This window comes from Rhinatrema bivittatum, chromosome 3, assembly GCF_901001135.1.
Source record: "Rhinatrema bivittatum chromosome 3, aRhiBiv1.1, whole genome shotgun sequence".
Classification (NCBI taxonomy): domain Eukaryota; kingdom Metazoa; phylum Chordata; class Amphibia; order Gymnophiona; family Rhinatrematidae; genus Rhinatrema; species Rhinatrema bivittatum.
In genome coordinates, this window is record NC_042617.1 from 486,547,848 (window position 1) to 486,571,682 (window position 23,835).

General features: G+C 45.2%; 1 protein-coding gene across 1 annotated transcript in view; it reads right to left on the reverse strand.

Moving 5' to 3' along the window:
• The window catches only part of ANKRD66 (ankyrin repeat domain 66), a 54,197-nt gene that overhangs the window by 10,690 nt on the left and 19,672 nt on the right, over positions 1 to 23,835 (reverse strand). The window lies entirely within an intron of this gene.

Sequence of the window (23,835 nt, forward strand, 5' to 3'; positions counted from 1 at the left end):
GTGTTACGGAATGCTGCTGGCTCAGAAGCAAGCATGGGCAAGACTGAACTCTCATCGAGAGCTGCTAAGGGAAACACCTCCACAAGCTGGGGGCAGGGGGGCAAGGTCCAATGGCAGCGATCCTAAGAACTATGTGACGCAGGGGGAGCATGAAGGGCAGTCCCTTGAGCCTATAAGGCACCTAGGAAGACTCAAGTTATATTGAGGGGCATTCAAGCTCTTTCGATAGTGAGAGAAAGTGGAGGGGGAGGGAGCTTCTCTTAAGGGCAAAAGCTCCTCTTAAAGGCATAGGCTCACAGACTTTTATCATGGGTTACAAAAAGTGTTTCAGTATTAAGAATCCTCAGAAGGGAGGACTGCACTAAACACAGTTAAACTACAATTTGTACAGATACAAACATGTACCCACTGCTGGGGACAGAACATTGTATAATTTAAATAAGGTACACCAATGATATCACACCTTGATACAATAATAGAAGTAATAATAGTAAAATAATCAAAATAAAATTGTTGCGCCCGTCAGTCACAGACGGCTGCGACCTCTCATACTTACCTCTTTTTTCGCTGAACCATGTAATCTGGGATGAGTGGCGCCTTCCGCCAGTCACCGCCGACCTCCCTGGCGTTCCCGGGATGGTGTGGGCACTGCCAACTACCATCTTGCTTCTGGAGTCACATAAGGCGCACGTGTGCATATGGGCCAGCTATATACACGTCTTGGTGGGAACTTCGGGGGCATCCCCTCCGGATGACATAGTCTCGCTACCTGTACTTAAGCAGACCAGCCCGATATACTGACGAGTTAGCAAGGAGTTTCCTCATTGCTGAATCCACCTTACTTGGACTTCCGGTTCCAGTTCCTGGCTTGCTGTGAGAAACACTCTGAGTACCCGCTTCTTGGGGGGCTCTTCCACGTTCCTAGGCTATCCGCTCCTCGGAGAACCTACCTGCCTTCTCAGGACTTACTTTAGAACCACATCTCTTGAGTACTACTGTACTTCAACTCTTCCAAGCCTTGCTGGGATTCCCTGCGGTGTACCCCGTACCTCAAGCCACTACCAAGCTCTTCTCAGTGGGATTCACTTCACCATTCTCTGCGCTACAGATTGCTACCTCAACTTCATCAGGAACCTCTGAGCTTCCGTACCTCTGACTACCTCTACATCACCATCTTGTACAGTATCCTTGGCATACCCCGCGCTGCGGGCCACTACCGGATCTGCACACCTGTGGTAATCCCTTCATCTCTGAGAAAATACCAATTCTTTAATGGACTATGTTATTGAGTTTAAAACTTTGTCCTGAGAACTACATTGGAACCAAAATTGCTTACGGGCTATCTTCCTGGAAGGCCTCAACTTTCGCATTAAAGATGAGCTAGCAGCACGTGAGCTTCCCGACCACTTGGACTCCCTCATTGATTTAGCTGGACGTATTGACCGTCGTCTGCGTGAGCGCTCGCAGGAGCTCAAAGCTTCTAAGAAGGCGCCATCAGGGGTTCCTCGCTCTCGTGAGTACCAGTTACCCAGACTATGCCGGTACCAACTATTGAAGAAGAGGAACCCATGCAATTAGGCCGCATCCATTTATCCGCTAAAGAAAGGCATCACTGGAAAATATTAGGCCTCTGCATGTACTGTGGACAACCTGGTCCCGCCGTTCCCACCTGTCCTATCTGTCTGGGAAACTCGCATACCTAGGATCCTCCAGAGGACTCCTCCTAGGTCTTACCTCTCCATCTCCTCCACTGACCCTTCCAGTCTCTATTAACTCCGAAGCCCTTGAGTTTCACACATTATCATTGGTGGATTCCGGTGCTGGCAGCAATTTTATACTTCGGCAACTCATGGAGCATCTACAAATTCAAACCGTCTGGACACCCACACCACTACTTTTGTTTTCAATCCATGGTGAGCCACTACCTGGTGAGGTCTCGCTTACCATTCAACCTGTTCATCTCTGCACGGGGTCCCTTCATATAGAAACCATCTCTTTCTTAGTCCTTGATAAGGCAATACATCCAGTGGTAATCGGATTACCATGGCTACAATTACATACACCTCAATTTGACTGGAGAACTCTTCAATTATCCCAATGGGGAAAGTCCTGCCATGGGAGATGTCTCGAGGCGGTGACTCCTACGCCATGTATGACCACCACTCCATCCCTTCCGGGCCTACCTCCACAATATGCTACCTATGAAGACATATTCTCCAAAGCTGCAGCAGACACTCTTCCACCTCACAGGTCCTTTGACTGTGCCATCATAGAAACATAGAAACATAGAAATGACGGCAGAAGAAGACCAAATGGCCCATCCAGTCTGCCCAGCAAGCTTCACACATTTTTTCTCTCATACTTATCTGTTTCTCTTAGCTCTTGGTTCTATTTCCCTTCCACCCCCACCTTTAATGTAGAGAGCAGTGATGGAGCTGCATCCAAGTGAAATATCTAGCTTGATTCGTTAGGGGTAGTAGCCGCCGCAATAAGCAAGCTACACCCATGCTTATTTGTTTTACCCAGACTATGTTATACAGCCCTTATTGGTTGGTTTTCTTCTCCCCTGCCGTTGAAGCAGGGAGCTATGCTGGATATGCGTGAAGTATCAGTCTTCTCCCATGCTGTTGAAGCAGAGAGCCATGCTGGATGTGCATCAAAAGTGAAGTATCAGGCACATTTGGTTTGGGGTAGTAACCACCGTAACAAGCCAGCTATTCCCCGCTTTGTGAGTGCGAACCCTCTTTTCTTCTCCCCTGCTGTTGAAGCAGAGAGCTCTGCTGGATGTGTGAAGTATCAGTTTTTCTTCTCCCCTGCCGTTGAATCAGAGAACTATGCTGTATATGCATTGAAAGTGAAGTATCAGGCTTTTTTGATTTGGGGTAGTAACCGCCGTAACAAGCCAGCTACTCCCCTCTTTGTGAGTGCAGATCCTTTTTTCCACATTTCCTCTTGTTGTTGAAGCTTAGAGTGATGTTGGAGTCACAGTAAGCATGTGTATGTTTATTTAATAAGGGTATTGACTCCAGGCAGTAGCCATCATTCTGGCGAGTCACCCACTCTTCATTGGCAGCATCTTGACTTTATGGATCCACAGTGTTTATCCCACGCCCCTTTGAAGTCCTTCACAGTTCTGGTCTTCACCACATCCTCCGGAAGGGCATTCCAGGCATCCACCACCCTCTCCGTGAAGAAATACTTCCTGACATTGGTTCTGAATCTTCCTCCCTGGAGCTTCAAATCGTGACCCCTGGTTCTGCTGATTTTTTTCCTATGGAAAAGGTTTGTCGTTGTCTTTTGATCATTAACACCTTTCAAGTATCTGAAAGTCTGTATCATATCACCTCTGCTCCTCCTTTCCTCCAGGGTGTACATATTTAGATTCTTCAATCTCTCCTCGTACGTCATCCGATGAAGATCCTCCACCTTCCTGGTCGCCCTTCTCTGTACCGCCTCCATCTTGTCATTGTCTTTTTGAAGATACGGTCTCCAGAACTGAACATAGTACTCCAGGTGAGGCCTCACCAAGGACCTGTACAAGGGAATAATCACTTCCCTTTTCTTACTCGATATTCCTCTCTATGCAGCCCAACATTCTTCTGGCTTTAGCTATCGCCTTGTCGCATTGTTTCACCGACTTCAGATCATTAGACACCATCACCCCAAGGTCCCTCTCCTGCTCCATGCACATCAGCCTTCCCCCCCCCCCCCCCCCATCAAATACAGTTCATTTGGATTTCCACTCCCCATATGCATGACTTTGCACTTCTTGGCATTGAATCTCAGCTGCCATATCTTCGACCACTCTTCCAGTTTCCTTAGATCCCGTCTCATTCTCTCCACTCCTTCTGGCGTGTCCACTCTGTTGCAGATCTTAGTGTCATCCGCAAAAAGACAAACCTTACCTTCTATCCCGTCCGCAATGTCGCTCACAAAGATATTGAACAGGACCGGTCCCAACACCGATCCTTGCGGTACACCACTTAAAACCGCTCTCTCTTCAGAGAAGGTTCCATTTACCATCACACATTGTCTTCTGTCCGTCAACCAATTTGCAATCCAGGTCACCACCTCGGCACTCACTCTCAAGCTTCTCGTTTTATTCACCAGTCTCCTGTGAGGAACCGTATCAAAAGCTTTGCTGAAATCCAAGTATATGATATCGAGCGCTCTTCCTCGATCCAATTCCTTGGTTACCCAGTCAAAAAAGTCAATCAGATTTGTCTGACAGGATCTTCCTCTGGTGAATCCATGCTGCCTCTGGTCCATCAATTCTCCCGACTGTAGATAGTTCACTATTCTCTCTTTCAACAGTGACTCCATTACTTTTCCCACCACTGAAGTGAGGCTAACCGGTCTGTAGTTACCAGCCTCCTCTCTGTTCCCACTCTTGTGAAGCGGGACCACCACCGCTCTTCTCCAATCACTCGGCACCACTCCCGTTTCTAGGGATCTATTGAACAGGTCGCACAGCGGTCCCGCCAGCACATCTCTGAGCTCCCTCAGTATCCTTGGATGAATCCCATCAGGCCCCATGGCTTTGTCCACTTTCAGATTCTTTAGCTCTTCCCATACATTATCTACTGTAAATGGATTTTCCTCTGTTCCGCTTCCCTCCAGTTTCTTGTTGTGTAGAGATGGTCCTTCTCCAGGGTCTTCTTTAGTGAACACAGAGCTGAAGTATTCGTTTAATATTTCTGCCATTTCTTCGTCTCTCTCCACATATTGATCATTTTCATCTTTCAATTTCACTATACTACTTTGGACTTTTCTCTTTTCGCTGTATCTGAAAAATGTTTTGTCACCATATTTTATCTCCTTGGCAATCCTCTCTTCCGCTTGACTTTTTGCCAACTTGATTAATTTCTTAGTCTCCCTCAGCTGAATCAGATATTCTTCCTTGTGCTCCTCCCTTTGGGATCTTTTGTATTTCTTGTATGCAGTTCTTTTAGCTTTAATTTTATCAGCCACCTCCTTTGAGAACCAGAAAGGTTTCATTTTTCTTTTGCTTTTCTTTACATTTCTAACATATAGAGCAGTTGCCTTGGCGATTGCTCCTTTTAGATTGGTCCACTGTTGATCCACATCTCTCTCATTTTCCCATCCATTTAGTTCTTCCTCTAGGTACTTCCCCATTTCCTCAAAGTCTGTGTTTTTGAACTGTAAAACTCTGGTCTTTGTGCTTCTTTTCCATATTCTTTTAGTGATATTAAACCATACCGTTTGATGATCACTGGTGCTGAGGTGGGCGCCCACCTTGACATCAGAGACGATATCTCCATTATTGAGCACTAAGTCGAGAATAGTTCCTTCTCTTGTGGGTTCCAATACCATTTGTTTGAACAAAGATACTTGCATGGCATCCACTATTGCTCTACTGTTTTTAGATTCTGCAGATGGGATTTTCCAGTCTACATCTGGCATATTAAAGTCACCAACGATCACCAGTTCCCCTTTCTTACCTATCTTATGGATGTCTTCAACCAGATCTCTGTCCAGCTCTTCCTTTTGGTTTGGAGGCCTGTAAACCACTCCAATATAAATGGATGCTCCATCATCTGTTTTTAGGTCGACCCATAGTGCTTCTTCCTTGCCCCAACTTCCTTGCAGCTCAGATGCTTGGATATTATTTCTGACATAATGAGCCACACCTCCCCCTTTTCTATCCACTCTGTCCTTCCTTAACAAGTTATAGCCTGGTATTGCCGTATCCCAATCATGAGATTCTGTGAACCATGTCTCTGTGATAGCAACGATGTCCAGTTCTGCCTCTGTCATTAGGGCCTGCAGATCTGGGATTTTATTTCCCAAACTATGAGCATTTGTAGTCATAGCTTTCCAGGTACTCTCTTTACGGTTATTGCTTTTCCTGTACTCCTTATGAGACTTTAGTTGAGATTTGTTATTCACTTTACTCTTTCCTTTTGCAGTTGTGCCATTGATGACAGAGTTATCTATCTCAATTAGCTTTTTCTTTTGGTTATGGATCTTGAAATTCTGCATGCTTTGGTTTGTTCTCTTTTCTGGTAACACGTCAATGTTTTTCTCTAGAATTTCTTCAGTTAATATAGGGAGGGCTTTATGTTCTTGTTGCATTTGATACTGTGTGTGTCTCCTTTTACAGATCTAATTCTACCAGAGCCCACTGTGATCCTGTTTAATGATTTACTTGATGAACTGATTGAGTGGGGGGGGTATACTTGTTGGCTTCCCATCTGTCAAGAATGGGTGACTGTGGGACACATGTGTTATCCTACCAGAGTCTACTGTATTTCTTTTTCTTGACTCCTGGTTATTCTTTGGTGTTGGGGAATTATTTTCTGAGTAATGCAATGTGGGTGTAATTCTTGTAATTAAAGCTAATTGAACTTTAACCTCAGTCAGCTCCGTTTTCAAAGAAGAGAGCTGTGCACAGATCGGGCAAGCTCCAAGTCTCCAGATGCTTTCCCTCAGAATAAAGGCTCTACAACAGTTGCATTGGATAGTTCTCATATTGGTTAAGTTTTGGATTGGTATGTCCTTAGCTGTTAACTTACTAATTGATCTTGTTGCTAATGCTAATTTAGTCAGTCTATATTAGTAATCTAATCCCAGGGGTGGGAGGGAAACAAACAGTTGAACCTGGGACAAGCTGGGTAGAGTAGGACACTTTCTGGAACTTTATTAGTCCTTTAGCTATTGAAGGATCCCACAGCACTTCTGTGCCAATATTAACCAGATTATTAAAGAACAGCTATACAATAATAGAAATGCAGGGATACTGGATCTTAAAAATAACAGTTTGCAAGCAACAATTACAATTATTGTATAATAACAGACCTAGAGAAAGGTATAAAACACAGCAGTTCTATTGCTCAGAGAGCCCAGATATTAGTGGAGCACAAAGCAATTAATTAGAAGAATAGTGAAGAAAACCAGCAGGGTTTTTTTTTGTTTTTTTGTCTTTTTTTCCCCCAGAAGAGCACCACAGAAAATTAAGAGTCTTTTTTCCCCAGAAGAGCACCACAGAAAATTAAGAGTCTTTTTTCCCCAGAAGAGCACCACAGAAAATTAAGAGTGTTTTTTCCCCCCCAGAAGAGCACCACAGAAAATTAAGAGTCTTATCTGCACAGGAACAGAAGGAGAAATCTCTCTGGGGCTGTCTCAAGCAGTCTGCAATGCCCAGCCGGGTCACTATTTACCTTCTCTGCCACACCCAAACTGGCTTTAACTGGACACCTTAGGAACCTTCTAGTTCTTACCTATTAAAGGACCCCCTCAGCACTTCTGTGCCAATATTAACCAGATTATTAAAGAACAGCTATACAATAATAGAAATGCAGGGATACTGGATCTTAAAAATAACAGTTTGCAAGCAACAATTACAATTATTGTATAATAACAGACCTAGAGAAAGGTATAAAACACAGCAGTTCTATTGCTCAGAGAGCCCAGATATTAGTGGAGCACAAAGCAATTAATTAGAAGAATAGTGAAGAAAACCAGCAGGGTTTTTTTTGTTTTTTTGTCTTTTTCCCCCAGAAGAGCACCACAGAAAATTAAGAGTATTTTTTCCCCAGAAGAGCACCACAGAAAATTAAGAGTCTTATCTGCACAGGAACAGAAGGAGAAATCTCTCTGGGGCTGACTCAAGCAGTCTGCAATGCCCAGCCGGGTCACTATTTACCTTCTCTGCCACACCCAAACTGGCTTTAACTGGACACCTTAGGAACCTTCTAGTTCTTACCTATTAAAGGACCCCCTCAGCACTTCTGTGCCAATATTAACCAGATTATTAAAGAACAGCTATACAATAATAGAAATGCAGGGATACTGGATCTTAAAAATAACAGTTTGCAAGCAACAATTACAATTATTGTATAATAACAGACCTAGAGAAAGGTATAAAACACAGCAGTTCTATTGCTCAGAGAGCCCAGATATTAGTGGAGCACAAAGCAATTAATTAGAAGAATAGTGAAGAAAACCAGCAGGGTTTTTTTTTGTTTTTTTTGTCTTTTTTCCCCCCAGAAGAGCACCACAGAAAATTAAGAGTCTTTTTTCCCCAGAAGAGCACCACAGAAAATTAAGAGTCTTTTTTCCCCAGAAGAGCACCACAGAAAATTAAGAGTCTTATCTGCACAGGAACAGAAGGAGAAACCTCTCTGGGGCTGTCTCAAGCAGCTACTGTCTCAACCTACTACTGGGCACTGAGCCTCCCAGAGGAAGGGTGAACCCACATTCTCTCTCAGAAACCCAAGCCATGTCTTCCTACATCCAAGAGAACTTGGCAAAGGGCTTCATTCAACCTTCTAAGTCTCCTGCCGGGGTCGGGTTATTTTTTGTGGGCAAGAAGGATGGCTCCCTTCGCCCATGTATAGACTACCAGGGCCTGAACGAGATCACCCTGAAGGATCGCTACACACTGCCATTGATCTCCGAACTTTTTGATAGGCTCCAAGGAGCCAAAATATTCACAAAGTTGGACCTTAGAGGGGCATACAATCTGGTCCGAATACATCAGGGTGATGACTGGAAGACAGCATTTAATATCCACGACAGCCATTTTGAATATTTAGTCATGCCCTTTGGCCTTTGCAATGCCCCGGCCATGTTTCAAAACATGTCCTCTTGAGAAAACACAACAAATAAGACTGATAAAACACTTACATGCTAGTAAAATATCCCATCTCGGTAACAGACACAGAACCGACCTAACATACTACCAGGATCTGTAGTAATGCACATAAACTAATCCGCACACAGTTACACCTGTATTATGGAATACATTCAAACAGGAGCAACCCTATCTATGAGAAGGCAACACTACAAATATTAAATCAGGCCCTAAAAACCAATACACCTCTTATTAGGAAAACAGAACTAGCAAGCAGCTATAGATCCCCACACAGAAATAATTGTAAAACTATACTAATAAGCAGAATAAATGTTTCAAAACAGCTATGAACAGAATAACATCCAACAATTAAAAACTCATAAAAACTATTAAAAATTCTCCAAACACCAATAAAATATTTCAAAAAAAGCAGACACATCACATAATATTAAATAAATAGCCGTTAAGCCCGTAACAACGGGCTACATTTAAAAAAAAAATTCGGTCCCATTTCCTTCCCTCCACCCTCCATTCTCCCTCTCCTCACTCTCTCCCCCCTCCCCCCTCCATTCTCCCTCTCCTCACTCTCTCCCCCCTCCATTCTCCCTCTCCTCACTCTCTCCTCCCTCCCCGCTCCCCTCACCTCCCTCTCTCCCCCCTCCCCTCACCTCACTCTCCCCTCACTCTCTCCCCCTCCCCTCACTCTCTCCTCCCTCCCCTCAGCTTACTCTCTCCTCCCTCCCCTCAGCTCACTCTCCCCTCACTCTCTCCTCCCCCCCTCAGCTCACTCTCCCCTCACTCTCTCCTCCCCCCTCCCCTCAGCTCACTCTCCCCTCACTCTCTCCTCCCCTCCCCTTTCAGCTCATCCACAACCAGCAGACAAGGGGGTGTACTTCCCTCGCGTGCGTTGTCGCCACCGCCGCTACTGCTCCTCCCTCCCTCACGCGCGCGTCGCCGCCGCCGCCCACTACTGCTCCTCCCTCCCTCCCTCGCGCGCGTCGTCATCGCCGCCACTACTGCTCCTCCCTCCCTCGCGTCACTGCTGCCGCTACTGCTCCTCCCGCTGCTTGTTGCCGTCGACGCTCCTGCTCGTTGCTGTTGCCGCCACCACTCCTGCTCCTAAGGAGCAGGCGCCATTTTTTTTTTCGGGCACGCTCCACTCTGGCCGACGTGCTCGCCCGCGCATGCGCGGTAGAGCTGCTCTCTACTGCGCATTTGCGGCACGTCGGTCAGGGCTCCCTTATCTAGTAGATTAAAATGGCAGTCAATCAAGAAAAATAAACTTTAAAAGCCACCTTTACTTACCCCCTCCAGCAGCTCTCCTACTCCTCTTCCATGCAGGCCATAGCACACAGCAGAAGCAGTAGTAGAGGCTAAGCTCTATACTCATGGTCCTCTTCCTTAGTGCCCATGTCTCTCACACACACACCATACCAGTCATGCCCCCATGACCATTTTCTGTCTCTCACACACCAATCATCTCCCAAACAGTCTTTGACACACACACCAGTCACCTTCCTGAACAGTTTCTCTCATGCCATACACACACACACAGGCTTCCCACTCCTGTGTTCTACTTACATATATGGGCTTCTCACTCTCATAATCACTTTCTCTGTCTCACACACACTCACCAGTCTCTCACTCCCATGCTTGTTCTCTCCACATGCACAGGATTCCCATTCCCATAATCACTTTATTTCTCTCTCACACACACACACACAAACACACACCCGTCACCTGATCTCTCTCATGCATACACACACAGGCTTCCCACTCCCATGTTCTCTTTCAGATATACAGGCTTCTCACTCCCATACTGTGTCACACACACCCAGGTTTCTCACTCCCATGCTCACTCTTCACATGCACAGGTTTCTCATTCCCATAATCACTTTCTCTCTGTTACATTCACACACACCAGTCTCTTTCCCTCACACACACATTCACCTTACCAACCAGTCTCTCACTCATGCAGGCACACACACACAGTCTTCCCACTCCCATGCTCTCTCTCACATAATCAGGCTTCTCACTCCCATGCTTTCTTTCACACACATCCCCACAACACCAGGCTTCTTACTCCCATGCTTTCTCACATACCCAGATTTCTCACTTCCATGCTTTTTCTCTCTTACACACACACACACACACACACACATATCAGTCACATCCCTGACTGTCTCACACTCTCACATACACATCAGTCATCTCCTTGAGCAGTCACTTTCATTGTCTCTCACATATACACATACATCAGCTCTCTGACCAGTTTCTCTCAATCACACACATGCTCTCAATCAAATACATTCTCTCAATTACACACTGGCTGGCTGGCTGCTTCTCTCTCTTTCTCTCACTCACTTCCTCTCCCCCCCCCACCCGCCCCGAGCACAAATGGTAGCTGCAGCAGCCTCCTCCTCCAGCCCCCGCAAGCCAAGAAAGTAGAATCCCATCGGCCGTGGGAGGCTCATGCTGTTGTCTCCTTTCTCGATTACCAGTTACTTCAATTGCTCGGGGGCCAATGCTGCAGCAGCCGCCGCTGCTATTTTATCACGTGGCATGGCTCTTTCTCCTTCCTGCGCACCACGTATCACTTCCTGTTCCGGGTCACGGGGGGGGGGGGGGGGGGGGGGGGGCAGGCGCGGGAAGAAGAAAAGGCCACCGATGGGTGCCAGTTTCTTTTAGCACTGCTGCCGTTTCCACTGGGCTTGAACTTGCTGATAGCCCGGCGGCAAGAGCAGCAGGGAAGAAAGAGCAGCGGGAGAGACCGGGAGCACGCAACACACCAGCCGGTGCTTGGCGACACACTGGTGTGTCGTGACACACCAGTTGAGAAGCACTGCTCTATATCCCTGTTCTTTTTTTTCCCGGTGTTTTTCTCCAGCCGAGCAAAATTAAGGGATAAGAACATAAGAACATAAGAAAAAGCCATACTGGGTCAGACCAAGGGTCCATCAAGCCCAGCATCCTGTTTCCAACAGTGGCCAATCCAGGCCATAAGAACCTGGCAAGTACCCAAAAACTAAGTCTATTCCATGTTACCATTGCTAATGGCAGTGGCTATTCTCTCAGTGAACTTAATAGCAGGTAATGGACTTCTCCTCCAAGAACTTATCCGATCCTTTTTTAAACACAGCTATACTAACTGCACTAACCACATTCTCTGGCAACAAATTCCAGAGTTTAATTGTGCGTTGAGTAAAAAAGAACTTTCTCCGATTAGTTTTAAATGTGCCCCATGCTAACTTCATGGAGTGCCCCCTAGTCTTTCTACTATCCGAAAGAGTAAATAACCGATTCACATCTACCCGTTCTAGACCTCTCATGATTTTAAACACCTCTATCATATCCCCCCTCAGTCGTCTCTTCTCCAAGCTGAAAAGTCCTAACCTCTTTAGTCTTTCCTCTTAGGGGAGTTGTTCCATTCCCCTTATCATTTTGGTAGCCCTTCTCTGTACCTTCTGCATCGCAATTATATCTTTTTTGAGATGTGGCGACCAGAATTGTACACAGTATTCAAGGTGCAGTCTCACCATGGAGCGATACAGAGGCATTATGACATTTTCCGTTTTATTCACCATTCCTTTTCTAATAACTCCCAACATTCTGTTTGCTTTTTTGACTGCCGCAGAACACTGTACCGACGATTTCAATGTGTTATCCACTATGACACCTAGATCTCTTTCTTAGGTTGTAGCACCTAATATGGAACCCAACATTGTGTAATTATAGCATGGGTTATTTTTCCCTATATGCATCACCTTGCAGTTATCCACATTAAATTTCATCTGCCATTTGGATGCCCAATTTTCCAGTCTCACAAGGTCTTCCTGCAATTTATCACAATCTGCTTGTGATTTAACTACTCTGAACAATTTTGTGTCATCTGCAAATTTGATTATCTCACTCGTCGTATTTCTTTCCAGATCATTTATAAATATATTGAACAGTAAGGGTCCCAATACAGATCCCTGAGGCACTCCACTGTCCACTCCCTTCCACTGAGAAAATTGCCCATTTAATCCTACTCTCTGTTTCCTGTCTTTTAGCCAGTTTGCAATCCACGAAAGGACATCGCCACCTATCCCATGACTTTTTACTTTTCCTAGAAGCCTCTCATGAGGAACTTTGTCAAACGCCTTCTGAAAATCCAAGTATACTATATCTACCGGTTCATCTTTATCCACATGTTTATTAACTCCTTCAAAAAAGTGAAGCAGATTTGTGAGGCAAGACTTACCCTGGGTAAAGCCATGCTGACTTTGTTTCATTAAATCATGTCTTTCTATATGTTCTGTGATTTTGATGTTTAGTACACTTTCCACTATTTTTCCTGGCACTGAAGTGAGGCTAACCGGTCTGTAGTTTCCCGGATTGCCCCTGGAGCCCTTTTTAAATATTGGGGTTACATTTGCTATCCTCCAGTCTTCAGGTACAATGGATGGTTTTAATGATAAGTTACAAATTTTTACTAATAGGTCTGAAATTTCATTTTTTAGTTCCTTCAGAACTCTGGGGTGTATACCATCCGGTCCAGGTGATTTACTACTCTTCAGTTTGTCAATCAGGCCCACCACATCTTCTAGGTTCACCGTGATTTGATTCAGTCCATCTGAATCATTACCCATGAAAACCTTCTCCATTACGGGTACCTCCCCAACATCCTCTTCAGTAAACACCGAAGCAAAGAAATCATTTAATCTTTCCGCGATGGTCTTATCTTCTCTAAGTGCCCCTTTAACCCCTCGATCATCTAACGGTCCAACTGACTCCCTCACAGGCTTTCTGCTTTGGATATATTTTAAAAAGTTTTTACTGTGAGTTTTTGCCTCTACAGCCAACTTCTTTTCAAATTCTCTCTTAGCCTGTCTTATCAATGTCTTGCATTTAACTTGCCAACGTTTATGCTTTATCCTATTTTCTTCTGTTGGATCCTACTTCCAATTTTTGAATGAAGATCTTTTGGCTAAAATAGCTTCTTTCATCTCCCCTTTTAACCATGCCGGTAATCGTTTTGCCTTCTTTCCACCTTTCTTAATGTGTGGAATACATCTGGACTGTGCTTCTAGAATGGTATTTTTTAACAATGACCACGCCTCTTGGACATTTTTTACTTTTGTAGCTGCTCCTTTCAGTTTTTTTCTAACAATTTTTCTCATTTTATCAAAGTTTCCCTTTTGAAAGTTTAGCACGAGAGCCTTGGATTTGCACACTGTTCCTTTTCCAGTCATTAAATCAAATTTGATCATATTATGATCACTATTGCCAAGCGGCCCCACCACCGTTACCTCTCTCACCAAGTCCTGTGCTCCACTGAGAATTAGATCTAAAATTGCTCCCTCTCTTGTCGGTTCCTGAACCAATTGCTCCATAAAGCTATCATTTATTCCATCCAAGGAACTCTTAGCGATTAAATTGGTGTTCGAGGAATGGCACCCCTGGGTCCAAGGTGCCCAACATCAAATCATGGTTTACACCGACCACAAAAACCTTGAATACTTGTGTCACGCACAACATCTGAATCACAGACAGGCCCATTGGTCATTATTTTTTAACCGCTTTGACTTCCTTCTGAAGTACCGTCCAGTGGATAAGAACACTCGAGCGGATGCTTTATCCCGCTCTTTTTCTACGGAAGATGTTCCGGACACTCCGAGATATATCATCGACCCCAATAGGGTCCTTCTCTCTGCTACTCACATGATTCCAACTGGGAAAACAGTGGTTCCACAGTCCCTTTGGAAGAAGATACTCCGATGGGCCCACGATTCACTACTCGCAGGTCATCCTGGACAATCTCGAACTTTAGCTACTCTACAGAGGTATTACTGGTGGCCTTCCATGAAAAAAGATGTTCAGACCTACGTAGAGTAATGTCCTATCTGCGCTAGATATAAGCCACCACCGGGTCACCCTTGGGGACTTCTTCAGCCACTACCTGCTCCAACTGAACCGTGGACACATATCGCCACAGACTTAGTAGTGACCTACCAGTATCCAACGGCAATAACACCATCTGGGTCACAGTTGACATTTTTTCCAAAATGGCACATTTTGTGGTACTACCCGGATTACCTTCCACTCCAGAGTTGGCGAAACTTTTTATACGCCATGTCTTCCGGCTTCTTGGCCTACCAAGGCACATCCTCTCCGACAGGGGGGTCCAACTTACAGCCAAATTTTGGAAGGCTTTATGCAAGAAATTTGACATTTCTCTAGATTTCACAAGCGCTTACCACCCACAGGCAAACGGACAAACTGAAAGGACAAATCGCACATTAAAGCAATTCATCCAAGCTTAGGTCAATTACAGGCAAAGCGATTGGTCCGAGCTGCTTCCATGGGCCAAATTTGCACTAAATTCCCATCCATCTGTGTCCACAGGGTCATCACCCTTTCAACTTGTCTATGGCAACAATTGTTACCTCCTCTACCGGTTTCAATGTCAGTACCGTCTCCAGCAGCCCAGGTCTCGGCACAAGAACTGCACCAACTCTGGCAGCACACTGTTGCGACCGTCGCTGCTCGACATCTCCAGTCTGTCCTCCTTGGCGACTCCCTCTTGCTCAAGTGGAAGGTTGGCTGCCGCGGCGTTATTCTGCTGTCTTCCTCCAGCGTCTCCAGAGCGGCTCGACGCTGCAATCCACCATGTTTCACAAGGGCCTAAGGGCGCGCGCGCGGTGTGGCCCCAACTGATGTACCAGCAATGGCGCAAACCTCAGGGGCGTCCCCCTGAGATGACGTCAGGAGTATCGGATATATAAGGTCTTAGAAATCGCTAACTAATCGAGTTAGCAAAGGAATGGATTCGTTCTAAGCTGCTCTGCCTCCTCGGACTTACCAGGGGTACCCGCCCCTCGGGGGCCTTGCTCTCTCTTTGTTTTTCAGGTCACAGTCAGGAACCGGCACTCGCTCCTCAAGGGCCCATGTTCCCGGACTGGTTGCTGAATACTTATTCTGCCTGGAAGTCATCGCTGCCAACTACACCAGTGAGTTACTCTCTCTCTTTCAGCACTTTCCCTGGAACCAGGTGCTCGCTCCTCGAGGGCCTAATTCATTCTAACTCCTGGACTACTTCTAGAGACTATTGTGTGAGTGTTACCATCAAGGTTCAGTTCCTGAACTCTGCATAGTCTGCCTACTCACTATATTCAGTTTCTCTACAGCTCAGTTATCCAGGATCGCTGTTCCAGTACCTGAGGGACTACAGCCCTGCCAGGAACTTCCAGCTCTCTACTGCCACCTCTGGTAGTTCAATATACTGTTTAATAAAAGAACTAGTGTGTGTCTTTCTCCATACTCTGAGCCTGACCGGTGGTCCCTCTCAGGATCTTCCCCCGGGGGCGTGGTCATCTGCCACTGGCCCAAGGATCTACCCGCAACTACCTCAAACACCAACACACACCAAGGATCTTCTGCAGAAGGCTGGACAGAAAGCCAAAAGATTCTACGATGCTCATCATCGAGCCGCTCCACAGCTTCAACCTGGAGACAAGGTATGTCTCAGTACCCGCTTCATCTGCCTAAAGCTACCTTCTGTCCAATTTGCACGAAGATACATTGGACCTTTTACAGTACTTCGCCACCTGGGTCCCGTCACCTACAGTCTACAGCTACCTGCCTCTTTACGCATCCACAACGCCTTCCACATCTCCCTTCTCAAGTCTCTTGTATTATCTGAATTCTCGAAGAATGCACCTGAACCATAGCCTCTTACCACTGAAGAGGACATCACCTACCAGGTCGAAGATATACTAGATGTGAGAAAACGCGGAAGGCGCTGGGAGTACCTTATTTCCTGAAAAGGATTTGGTCCCGAGGAGAATAATTGGGAGCCTGCAAGCAACATCCTCGACAAGGACTTGATTCAGCAATTCCATGTTTTCCATCCTAGGAAACCGAAAACCCCTGGGAGGGGCCCTAAGAAGGGGAGCACTGTTGCACCCGTCAGTCGCAGACGGTTGCGACCTCTCATGCTTACCTCTTTTTTTGCTACACCATGTAATCTGGGATGAGTGGCTGCTTCTGCAGTCAGTGCCGACCTCCCTGGCATTCCTGGGACAGAAAGAAGGGGGGTACTGTTGCGCTCGTCGGCCGCTGCCGACCACCATCTTGCTTCTGGAATCACATGCGCGCGCGCATGGGCCAGCTATGTACATGTCATGGCGGGAACCTCAGGGGGGCGTCCCCTCCGGATGACGTAGTCTCGCTACCTGTACTTAATCAGACCAGCTCGATACACTGATGAGTGAGCAAGGAGTTTCCTCGTTGCTGAATCCTCCCTACTTGGACTTCTGGTTCCAGTTCCTGGCTTGCTGTGGGAAACGCTCTGAGTTCCGGCTTCTCGGGGGCTCTTCCACGTTCCTATGCTATCCGCTCCTCGGAAGGCCTTCCTGCCTTTGAACTCTTGTCTGTTCTACCTCTCAGGACTTACTTTAGAACCACGTCTCGTGAGTACTGCTGTACTTTAACTCTTCCAAGCCTTGCTGGTATTCCCTGCGGTGTACCCCGTACCTCAGGCCACTACCACGCTCCTCTCAGCGGGATTCACTTCACCATTCTCTGCACTACAGATTGCTGCCTCAACTTCATCAGAAACCTCTGAGCTTCCGTACCCCACGTTGCAGGCCACTACCGGATCTGCACACCTGCGGTAATCCCTTCATCTCTGAGAAGATTGTCTGGCATACCCCGCGCTGTGGGCCACTACCATATCTATTAATCTGAGATATTGCTCCACTACTGAGAAGGCTGTCTGGCGAACCCTGCTCTGCAGGCCGCTACTGAATATCTTCTTCGGAGGTATCACCGTGGGCATATCCTTTGCTCAAGAAATGTTATCTCAACTGCAGTGCCCTGCTCCTCGAGTTCTGTCCTTTCTCTCCTATAATAAAGTCTCACTTGCAGTTGGGTCCTAAGCCTCTGAGACCGTGCCTACCGATGGTGAGGCCCACAGCTCCTCCCTGTGTGTGGAGTGATCTCTCACCTCGGCCCAGGGTTCACATCCATACCAAACATAACAAAAATTGTTTTTTCTCACTATTATAAACTGTCATGCAGTCAAGACCAACATACACCACAAAGAGCCAACAAAACCCACGTGTACAACACTATAAAGAAAAAGGAAGATATGAAACTATACGGGTAGATTTTAAAAGGGTTACGCGCATAAGTTATGCACGTAACCCTTTAAAACCCCCCCTGCGCACGCCGAGCCTATTTTGCATAGGCTCGGCGGCGCGCGCAAGTCCCGGGACGTGTGTAAGTCCTGGGGCTTTGCTAGGGGGCGTGTCGGGGGGGAGTGTCGGGGGGGAGGGTCGGGGGGGCGGCGCGATGTTCGGGTCGTTCCAGGGGGCGTGGTTCCAGCCCAGGGGCGTTTCGGGGGCATGGCCGAGGCCTCCGAAATCGCTCCCGGGCTGGGGAATCACGCAGTGGCGGCTGACCAGCGCACGCAAGTTACGCCAGGCGTAACTTTCGCAATAAAGGTAGGGGGGTGTAGATAGGGCTGGGGTGTGGGTTAGGTAGGGGAAGGGAGGGGAAGGTGTGGGAAGGCCGAAGGAAAGTTCCCTACGAGGTTGCTCCGATTTCGGAGGGAACGGGCAGCACGCGCGGGGCTCGGTGCGCGCAAGGTGCACAAATGTGCACCCCCTTGCGTGCGCCAACCCCAGATTTTATAAGATACGCGCGGCTACACGTGTATCTTATAAAATCCTGCATACTTTTGTTTGCTCCTGGTGCGCGAACAAATGTACGCGCGGGCATACTTTTCTAAAATCTACCCCATATTGTAGAGCCAACACATCAAACACCAATGTTGAATAAGAGATCAAAGACAATGAAGACCACCAGAAATAAGTTACAGGCCACCCACTGCACAATTAAACTTCTGTATTTGTGAAAACTATTATGATCTTGTTTGAATGAAAACTGCTATTAGAATAAAATTATTCTGATTATTCTTATATTGCTCTGTTGTCTAAAATATGACAAAAAGAATACAAAATGAATTTGCATAAAACTTGTTTTTTTGGATGTTTTTCTATGAGTGGGGGGCCAGCAGCTTCCTCCTGCTCTTTTGGGATTCCAATTCATTTAGAATCAGGGCTGGGATTTGGCGCCATGAGTCTTCCATTCACAGCTTCTCAGGATTTTCCCCCCTATTTTATATCTCTTCTTAATTCACTTTAGCCCTGTTACCACAGCAACATACTTCAGTCAGGGGCATGGATCAAGAACCCTGCAATCATGGACCCTAAATTTGGTCATTAGGTGTCACTGATGCACAGTGACTGGGACTCCCTCTCCTCTAGGGACTGCAAACTCTACCTCTGCACCATCCCCAGGCAGAACTTGCCCAGGGAGTAGAAGTCCTGATATGGAAATCAAACTCGGACACTCCACATGACAGTGCATAGCTGAGCTCCAGAGTCTCAATGCGTGGATGAGATGATGATACAGGGAAAAGGGCTTTACATTTGTTAGGAAATGGGGAATATTCTGGGGATGGGGGAGCCTATTCTGATGGGAAGGGCTCCACCCTTAACCAGGGTGGAACTAGTCTGCTGGAGCTAATATTTAAAAAGGAGATAAATCATCTTTTAAATTAGGCCATAGGCAACCCCAATCCTTGAGTACTACCAACAGGTCAGGTTTTCAGAATATAAAGAGCAGACCGAGATAAATGATTCCAAACTATGCATTTCAACTAATAGGCAAGCTGTGAATAAAATTAAAAATCATACTTTGAATGGTCTGTATGTGAATGCCAAAAGTTTAAAATATAAGACTACAGAGAATATATAGCACCGAACAAAGATGTAGACATAATAGCATTTCAGAGACCTGGAAGAAGGAAGATAACCAATGAGACATTGTTTTCATTTATTTAATTTATTAAAATTTTATATACTGCTTTTTAAACAAGTTATCCAAGCAGTGATACTAGGTTACAAATTATATTGAATAACAGACCAGATCAAATTGGTAGAGAGGTGACACTATATGTTAAAGATGTCATAGAGTCAAACAAGATAAAAGTCCTGCATGAGATAAAATCCACTGTGGAATCTCTATGGATAGAAATTCTCTGTATGATAGGGAAAAGTATAGCAATGGGGGAATACTACTGTCCGCCTAACCAAGACGAAGAGACAGACAGTGAAATGCTAACAGAATTAGAAAAGATAACAAATTAGAAAAAAACACAATAATAATGGGAGATTTCAATTATGCTAATATTGATTAGTTAAATGGTAGGGAGGTAAAGTTTCTAGATGATATAAATGACTGCGTCATGGAGCAACTGGTCCTGAAACTGAGGAAGAAGGGAATATTCTAGATCTAATCCTCACTATAATATAGGATCTGGTTTAAAAAGCAACAGTAGTGGGGCTGTTTGGGCAATAGTGATAATAACCTAATCTAATTTAACATAATTGTTACAGGTAGGACATTAAGAAAAACTACTGTGGTAGAATTAACTCTAAAAAAGGGAGTCTATCAGAAAAAGAGAAATTAGAAAGAAAAAAAAGAACAGTTGAAAAAGTTAAAAGTTTGCAGAGGGCATGGATGCTGTTTAAAAGCTCAAAAAATTAAAGTCCAAAAAGGAAAAATATATATAACAATAATAGAAATAATCCTTCTGAAATAAAGTACCAATCTCTAATAATACTGCATGTTTATATTCTTTAAAGGCAAGACCATCATATTAAAAGCAAAAATGCACTGATGCAGATTAAATGCAACTCATGTTGCTGCCTGAAAAGTGTAATCATAGGTCTGTCCACCATTACTACCCAATTTTTAAAATATTTTTCTCAAATGCCATCCAAACTTTTGTGAAATATTAGTGCATGTGAATGTATCATAAAAAATTATACTTATCTTAAATTCTCATGAGGATCAGCTCATATAACTGACAAATATCCCATTTGTTAAGAAGAAACTGTGGGTTCAGAATAGACCATAGGTCCAACACGGTCCATGTTTTGGAAGTTACTACTTCCTGCTTCAGGGAAATGGTCAAATTACAGATTTTACTCCAATATGAATATCCTAAAGTTATTTCTTCAGCAACAAATCCCAAGATTTACAAACCACCATGAGCTCAGATATTATTCATGTTAAGAAGGCATCTAACATCTGCTGACATAGCATCTGATGTCACTGCTGCGTCAATCTCTCAGAGTCCCAATTTATTGAAATCCCTGTAAACAGAGACATATGCTCAGAGGAAAGTCATTAAAATAATAATAAAATCTATAGTAATGAGTACCAGTCTATCTCTTGATTCAACCCCAATGGATGTACTGTATGTAACATATAAATCCATAATTGTTCTTGTCTGTTTAATAATGCTTCACAGTCACCTCCCCCCCCCCCCCCATGTTGGTATCGGGATATGGTCAATGATGATCCAATGTAATTGATCAAAAGTATGCATTTTGTCCATACAATGTTGCACAATTGGAGCCGTAGCTTTCATCATTGTCAATCAACTCTGGTGCTCATTTAAACGAACTCTAACCGGTCTTCTGGTACGTCTTATATACACCAGATTGCTTGGGCATATCAAAGCATAAACTACCCACTAAGTTGAAGAATTAGAAATATAACATTATTTAATGATTTGTCGTCTTTGGGGAACAGGCCACTCCTTATCTGAATTTGTTCAATCACAATAGGAACAATTCGTACACTGGGAATGACCCCCCAATAAATCTCTATTCATGTGGTTTGGACACACCCCACTGATATTTTCCTTAATATTTCTTCCTCATGAAAGTTTAAGATAAGTATTATTTTTAAGATACATTCACATTCACTAATATTTCACAAAAGTTTGAATGGCATTTGAGAAAAATAGTTTAAAAAATAGGGTGGTATTGCTGTTTAAAAGCATCATTTTGTAAGCCCAGAATAAATGTATTACATGCATGATTAAATGGTGAGATGAAGTTAAAGTCAAAAGGATGACTTTCAAAAACTGGAAGGTAGATCCAAATGAAGAAAATAGGAAAAAGCATAAGCATTGGCAAGTTAGATGTAAAGCATTAATAAGACAGGCCAAAAGAGAATTTGTAAGAAAGCTCGCCAGAGAGACTGAAACCTACAATAAAAACTTTTTCAAGTATATTCAAAGCCAAGATCATAGCAGAAAAACTAAATGTATTATTAATATTTGCTTTGGTCTTTACTGAGGGTATTGGGCAGATAACTATGCCAGAGACATTCTTTGGGGTTGATATTTCAGAGGAACTGAAGCAAATCACGGTGAACTGGAAAGATGTAATAGAACCAAACTAGAGTAACAAACTAAAGAGTAACAAATTGCTAGGTCCAAATGGTATATATCCAGAGTTCTGAAAGAACTAAAAAATGAAATTGCAGACCTATATTTAGTAATCACTAATTTCTCATTCAAATCAGCAGTGCTATCTAAGGATTGGAGGGTGGCAAATGTGATGCTCATTTAAAAAGGGTTCCAGGGGTGATCTGGGAAACTACAGACCAGTAAGCTTGAGGTCTGTACTAGACAAAAAGGCAGAAGCTATTCTGAATAACAACATTATTCACCATCTGAATAGACAGACTGATGAGGCAGAGCCAAAATGGATTGAGCAAAGAGAAATCTTGACTTGCAAATCTGTTAGATTTTTTTGAAGGAGTTAAGAAACATGAGGACAAGGGTGAGTCAGTTGATACACAATATCTGGATTTTCAAAAGGCTTTTGACAAAGTCCCTCTTGAGAGACTTCTGAAAAAATGGGACAGGAAACAATGTCCTACTGTGGATTAGGGATATGCATGCGTTACATCTGTTTAAGAGGGTACATACGTATGTCTCCAACTTTCTAGTACATGTAAGAAAACAGAGAGTATGTGTGTATGTCTCATTATTAAAAATGCACGCTTCCTCTCCTTTTTCCCAGGTAGACATGCAGGTCAGGGGGAGGAGCGTGCTTTGCAGCCGCTTTGTTGAATGAGGGGTGAGGCAGGATGTTGGAGGCCATTGCCGCGGTTTGTAATGCGATTTCTCCTCCCACCCCTCTTGCCGTTGACTTCCCGGAGTCAGCATGGTGTTCTGAAAGTGGGGTCCCCCTCTTTTCTTCTTCCCTGGCAGCAGCCATAGTGCAGTTTAGCTGGCCCACACCGTTTTTTTCATCTCTCTTGTGAGGTGTGCTGGTCGGGCCTGTGAATGGTTTTCAAGGCAGGGAGTTGCTGGACCGCAGCAGTGGCTTTCAGTGGTGCAGGTGCAGAGCTGGAGAGGGGTTTGTGGCAGTCCTGCTGAGGGAAGCAGGGGGCCGGTTTTGGGTCTTTACTTGGTGGTGCAGTTGGGGAACTCCTGCAGTGCTTCCCTCCGGATGGGGGCTGTTTCAGCGAGGAGGTGGCGGCATGGCATGTTTAGGCAGTGATTGGGGGGAGTCAGAAGCTGCAGCTTGAGCTCAGCGGGATGCAGAGTGGATGGTCTGGCTGGATACTAGCAGGGATGTGACTTTCCTCCTGTCCAGGCACTCCATGGTGTGGTTGGGGAGCAGGTTGGGAGGCGGTTCAGGGATTGCAGCTGGATGCCCCAGTTGGCATTGGCCCTGGTTCATGCCCCCCCCCCCCCCCCCGGTTAGCAGTCTTGTTGGGAGGAGGTGGTGGACATCACAATGCCTGGGGGTTTTGCATGCGCAAGGAAGAGGAATTTGGCTATTGTTGGCATGGGATGCCAGGTGATTGTGGCCTGGATTGGCCACTATTTAAGACGTGTTACTGGGCTTGATGGAATCTCCATCGAATCCTATGGCTGCTGGCAGTCAGGAGTTGTAGACAAGTGGGGAGGTGCGCATGTGTTCTCTTTTCTCTTCTCCATGTCTTGGGTACACCTAGTTGCATCAGCATAGTCTGTCAAGAAAATTGAGTGCCCTACTGTGTCTGCAGGCCCTGAGGGTGGCAGAGACTCGCATGCTCAAGTGCCTGCATTATATTGGCCACCTCCTAGGTTTCCTCTCAAGATGTAGTAACAAAGTAGTGAGGGCAGAAAAGGACCAAAGGGTCCATTTATTCTGCCCAGCAAGCTGCTTAAGATGGTATCTGCCATGCCATGCAGGTTACCCCATGTTTCTCTTAAAGGTAGCAACTGCTGCTTCCTGCAGTTGTTTGATAGGAGCAAGGTACACATTGTTCTGTCATACATGGTTTTTGCAAGGGGCCTTTTCAGTTTCATACAGGCCACTTTTCCAGCAGTTTTC